Source organism: Gavialis gangeticus, unplaced genomic scaffold (assembly GCF_001723915.1).
Source record: "Gavialis gangeticus isolate Ggan-Ray unplaced genomic scaffold, GavGan_comp1, whole genome shotgun sequence".
Classification (NCBI taxonomy): domain Eukaryota; kingdom Metazoa; phylum Chordata; order Crocodylia; family Gavialidae; genus Gavialis; species Gavialis gangeticus.
In genome coordinates, this window is record NW_017729033.1 from 87,350,891 (window position 1) to 87,356,903 (window position 6,013).

The following is a 6,013-nucleotide window of genomic DNA, read 5'->3' on the forward strand; positions in this document are numbered from 1 at the left end:
CACCCAGACTTGTCAGAAAAGGACATAAAGGGGAGCCACAACCAGCCATTTCAATGTCTGTATATAGTTAGATTCCTGGCCTTTTATGGAAAAAAAAGATAATTGCATCCCAAGCCAGCCTTTTGGATGGTGACATTTTGTTGTTCATTGTATTATTAAAAAGTGGAGGGAAAAATAGGATAAATATTTCTTTCAAAACTCATCTAAATTCAAAGTTTAGTTTTTACTTTGAACATACTAGCCAAAGAAGAGCAAGGAATAGTACATATGAATTTAAATTAATAAGATAGGGTGTGCAGCTGATCTTGTGTATTTACTATTTCAATGTAGTGACTCGATAATAATTCTACTGTCAACTAGCCAGACAGCTTTATTGCACCAAAATAATTTTCACAATTATTTTCTATAGTCTTAGTTAGGGAGGAGTCTGCTGTGAGGAAAGTTAAGCCTTCCCTGGGGATATGCCAAAACGTATGTGAATTATATATGTTAGGTAGCAGATAACTGAGATTAGGACAGGATATGTATTAAAGCTCATTTGGTAGAAGAATATGAATGGCCATTGGATTCAAATGATAGGCAAAACCTGATGCTCAGGGAACAGCTTTAAAGAATGGCTCTAAGTCCTCCCTTGCTTATCTGCTGAATATTGCTTTGACAAATATGTGTTTAGACCAGTGATTAACGCATCATCATTTATCCTATCATCAGGTATTCCTGAGAATACAGCAAGTATCAACGCACAGCCAACCAATGGTAAGACTTACCTTTACAAACTTATTCATAATCAAATCTTGGCAACAGACACTTTAAATGACTCTGTTTTACAGCAGAAGTTTCCTTTTTTCTGGTGTGATGCTTTGCTGTAAATCCAGGCTTGTCAAGCAGGTGGAAACCATTTCTGCAGCTGGCTGAATAGTAACATGATGAATTACTGCAGTGATATGTCAGTGGAGACGGCAGAGCTGAATCATTGAGTGCCCAAGAGGAATAAGTGAGGGATTCGATCACCAAACACTGGCATTGTAATACGTGGAGAACTTCAGATTTACACTGTCTCCTACTTTCTAGATCAAATTAAGACTCATATAGATCTGAGTTATGGGTTTTATCAAACCATAAATCTCTGGAAGGCATGCAGCTCTTGGGGCAGCTATTCCATTTACAACTACTGGCTATATATGAATGATCTGGCCTCTGTAGGGTTTGGTACCAGAACAACTTGAACTATTAGACAGGCACGTAGAAGAATCTGCTACATATTAGACATAAAGTTTAGGTATCATTTAAGTGACATATAATGTTCTAGATCAGGAAAGAGTTGTGTTGCTGGGATTGAACTGTGTTGCTATGAGAAGGGAACTATAAACGAAATTTAAGAAAACCTCTCCATTACCATGCTATTTTTGGATCACTAATAGTGAAATTAATTTCTTTATAGATGACCTATCACAACAGGCCCTCTCAAGCCATCCACATGCACTTAAGGGACTGATCCAAAGCCTGTTAAAATCCAGGGAATTCTTCACTGAGTGCAACTGGCAAATTTAGATCAGGTCCTAAGTCAGATATAAGTAGTGTCTTATAAAGGGGGAGTGTCACCCAGACTGACACAGTTGAATCCAAAAAGCCAAATGAAAGTAATTATTCCCCACACTGATCTCTTACTGTCGAATATATAGTATACAGCACGTGGTCCTTACAACATTCTGTTCTCACAGCTCCTGAACACAAGTTGAATACAAACAGCTGGATGGCTGCCAGGACTGATGGGACTCTTGGAATATGTGATACCTGTGGGGTTACAAGGCAAACTGTTGGTTGATGCCAGAACATGATGTCTGGCAGCCTCCTCCTTCATTTCTCCCACACACCTGATTATTCTGCACAGCATCCTGAGCGTGTTTGTTCAAATGTCTCTGCACATGAAGGGTTATCGCAAGCCTGGCTCTCCTTTCATTCTCTTATCAGAAGCTTTCATTAATCTTGTTTTAGTGACTCTATATTATAGCTACCATGACAGTGGACCATTAGAGGGACCAATAGCTACTACGATTTTCATAGTTTCCCCATTATAAGCCAGACATATTAGAAGAGTAAAAATTTTGGCCTCAGATGAAAATTCAGCATACAAGACTTCAGCTTGGTGCAGTAAAAATAATATTAAAAAAATACAAAAAAGCCTTAGTTAAAAAATTCTGATTGTTTTTTAGGAGTGACAGGAATTCAAAAGTGATAAGATTTCAGACACATGGTATGACTTTTACACCAAAATCTAAAAAGGCCTTTTTTTTCCTTAATGGAAATTGTCATATCCTTCCATTGTAGGCATAGGCTAGACTTGCCTATTCAGCAAGTTCGGCCTTAACTTTTAGGCTTTCTGGACAGAATAGATCAAGGGTGTCAAACTCATCCAGCCTCACTAAATTACAGACTCTGTAAATTTATGGCTCACAGAGTCACAGAATCAGTAGGTATGTTCATAAGTCATTTTAGATGGACCTAAAATAATTAAGTATGTAAAAATGGAGCATTTTTAACTACCTATAAAGGGAAAATTTGTTGAGAATAGTAGAAAAGCATTTAGCATGATCTGTGGCTGTTGTGTTGCCAGGGTTCTGGCAGGTGCCTTTAGAAAAACAGAACATAGTTGTATGTGTTCAGTGCCCCCTTAAGAAGACATTGTTTTGGCAGAGTGTTGCTTGTTGTGGCAGATTGTTAGTAAGAGGAGGTTTTTCACAGGAAAAATGCAACATATTTTGATTGTTTAGTGGGCAATAAGGTTTTCATGTGGGGAAAAATGGATTAGATATTAGAATCATAGAACACTAGGGTTGGAAGGGACCCCAGGAGGTCATCTAGTCCAACCCTCTGCTTAGAGCAGGACCCTCCCTAACTAGATCATCCCAGCCAAGGCTTTGTCAAGCTGGGTCTTAAAAACCTCCAAGGATGGAGATTCCACAGCCTCTCTGAATAACTGGTTCCAGTGTTTTACTACCCTACTAATGAGAGAGCGTTTCCTAATATCTAACCTAAACTTCCTCTGCTGCAACTTGAGACCATTGCTCCTTGTTCTGTCATCTGCCACCACTGAGAACAGTCAAGCTCCATCCCCTTTGGAACCCCACTTCAGGGAGTTGAAGGCTGCTATTAAACCACCCCGCACCTTCTCTTGTCCAGACTAAATAAGCCCGATTCCCTCAGCTTATCCTCAGAAGTCATGAGCCCCAGACCCTAACCATTTTCAACTGCCTTTCACTGAACTTTTTCCAACTTTTCCACATCCCAAAACTGGACACAGTACTCTGGTAGTCTATAGCATATTCCAATCAGCTTTGCAATGAACAAGAGCTGCTGGGCTAACCTTCAGCAAACAGAAACATACATTTCATGTAAAGGAGATAATATACTCAGGAGAGAAGTCAACATAGCAAAATGTACAGGTAGATCATAGTAAAACTGAGGTTTTCACCAACTTAGCTGCCACAACAGAGGTGATACAAAGATTCTTATGTAAGGAAATGTGTGTCTAATTTAGCTACCCATACCAGAAATCTGAGTGTTACTGTGTGAAGATGTCCCATGAAAATTATATTTAAATTTTAATACAAAGTTTGAGAAAGAGAAAAGTTCATTAAAACTCAAGTTAACAAAGTCCAAACCTAGATTTTTCCATCTTAATTTGACTTCAGAAAAGAGAAAGAAACTTGTAAAACAATGTGGATTGTGATTCCCAGAGCCATTGCTCAGGATGAGACTGCAGAAAGTATTTTAGGCTATTACTGCAGGTGATTGGAACAGCCTCTGTGTTCAGTTTCAGGGGTTTTTGTTTAAGGCCACTTTGATGATGACTCCTGACTCCTGCTCTCTTACAAAAATATATTACAAAAGGTATATTAATGCCCTTAGAGGGTTGAAAAATCTATTAAGAAAACAGCTATGTTTTATATTGGCCTCAGTTGAACATAAATAAATAATACTGGCAGATGAACATAAAAAGCCCGTGCCAGCAGCACAGAAAATATTAACCCCTTAAACAGAGAAGGCATTGTCTAGTTTACATTTGTTTATGCTGGCTAAGAGAAACTGGGCTCATCTACATGTGCACCAATGTGCCTTTGCTACTGCGCATTAAGTTTAGTACCTCTAATATGAAGTACTACATAAAGGTGCATTAGCCCATGCTAATGTGCAGTAGCATAGGTGAACTTTTTTGTGAAGCTTAATGTGCAGTAGTCTAATTCTACTGTGCATTAGTGCATTAGCACAGTTTTTGCTGTGATGCGCTAATGTGCAGTAGAATAGGCTACTGTGCACTATGGCATTTCATATAGATGTTCCCAGCAGGTGCATCTAGATGTTCATTAATGCACCATAGTTACTGCACATTAAGTTTAGTACTTGGATAACCAAGTACTAAATCAACGCGCAATAACTCATGCTATTGAACAGTAGCATCAGTGCTTGGAATTTTTTCAGCTGTTAACTGCACAGTAGCCTAATAAGACTGAGCAATAGCATGCCAGGCAAAAACTGTGTGAATACACTACTGCACAGTAGTATTAGGCTACTGTGCAATTAGTGTCTTGTGTAGCCACATCCACTCTGTACTACCTGAGATATAGCATACTATAGTTAGAGAGGTGATTATGAATCTCAGATGTATTTTGTTTAATATAGCATATCTGACATAGAAATGACTGACAATGGTCATCATTGATTGGGCAACAGTTTACCAGATTTCAGTGAGGCTTGAGTTTAGGTATCTAAGTATTAATCCTTATTATCCACAGTTCAATATGACTGGCAGAAGATAGCATGAATTCACTATGAAAAGGTTGCAGAGTCAGATTCTCATCCACAATTAGCATTGTTAGATTACAGAATAGCAACAGCAAATCATGGTTTATCACCTGCTGATATGTTTTACAACATAAAACTAAAACTAAGAATGCTTGTACTGTCAGAAGCTGATGTCAGAGCCACTGGGGCATTGCATAAGCACAAAAGGGCATATAAGACAAAAGGAAAACAATCATTACTTCATTAAAATGGCATTATGTCTCTAATGGGAACAATAGTCACAAATAAGAGATTGTCCCATGGCCAAGTAAGACTGCAACCCAAGAGGATACATACTGCGTGGGACTAAGTGACATCATCTTCAAATTCCAAACGAAAGGAATGTACTTTCCAAAGGAAACGAGTGGTACTAAGAGCAATTTTGCCCAAGAGGTTCTTAGACCAGTGATAGTAGCAGCAGATTGAGACAATAAAGTCCCAGAACACAGAACAGCCAGAACAAGTAGACTTGCCATGTTTAATAATCCTGGCTCTGACATTCCAGAGGAGCCCTGCAGTCAAAATCTAGTTTCTAGTTTGTGATTGATTATATATGTTGAATCAATAATATCAACTGGGCTCATAAGTTATTACCCCTACAAAATTAAATAAAAAATAACAGAATCAGCCCAGAACAACATGCCTACACCACAGCAGCAGCATGCTCCAGTTGGGACATTCCTAAACATGTCCCACCTACCCAACACATTGTCAATATAAAAATACATGAGTGAAGACACTCTGGAGTATCCTCCTGTAGTGTGCTCTTAAAACCCCAGTCTCTGGCATGCTTTAGAGCAGTCAGTGCATACTTCTAGGTTTGTAGCATGCATGCAAAAATGGATGGGTGGGGCATGATCAGGACCATTGGTGTTTAGACAGTATTTCGAAGAATGAGTTACTTTGATAAGAATAGTTGGAATTGAGAATCTGAAGCATTCCTCAAGGTTCAGGCACTGCCTATTTGTACAAATTGTAGTACTTTAGGGGTAAATTTACACATTACACTTAGACCATAGTAAACCTGTGGTATGTTAAGCAATGTTAAAGTTAGAATGTGCTGAGTACAGTTGCACATTAATGATTAATACTGTTTCTGGCCTGCACAGCTCTGACTTGCTACTAAAGGGCTGGCAAGCAGGGGCATGGCTAGGAGCCAGGACACCTGAGC

The 6,013-nt window shown here is 38.9% G+C and overlaps 1 protein-coding gene across 1 annotated transcript in view; it reads left to right on the plus strand.

Moving 5' to 3' along the window:
- Positions 1-699: 699 nt before the first annotated feature.
- EMCN (endomucin) overlaps positions 700-6,013 on the plus strand; it is a 65,522-nt gene continuing 60,208 nt past the window's right edge. The window contains exon 1 of the mRNA XM_019526282.1: positions 700-756. The gene's annotated coding sequence lies outside the window, so the exon portion shown is untranslated. The remainder of the gene's footprint in view (positions 757-6,013) is intronic.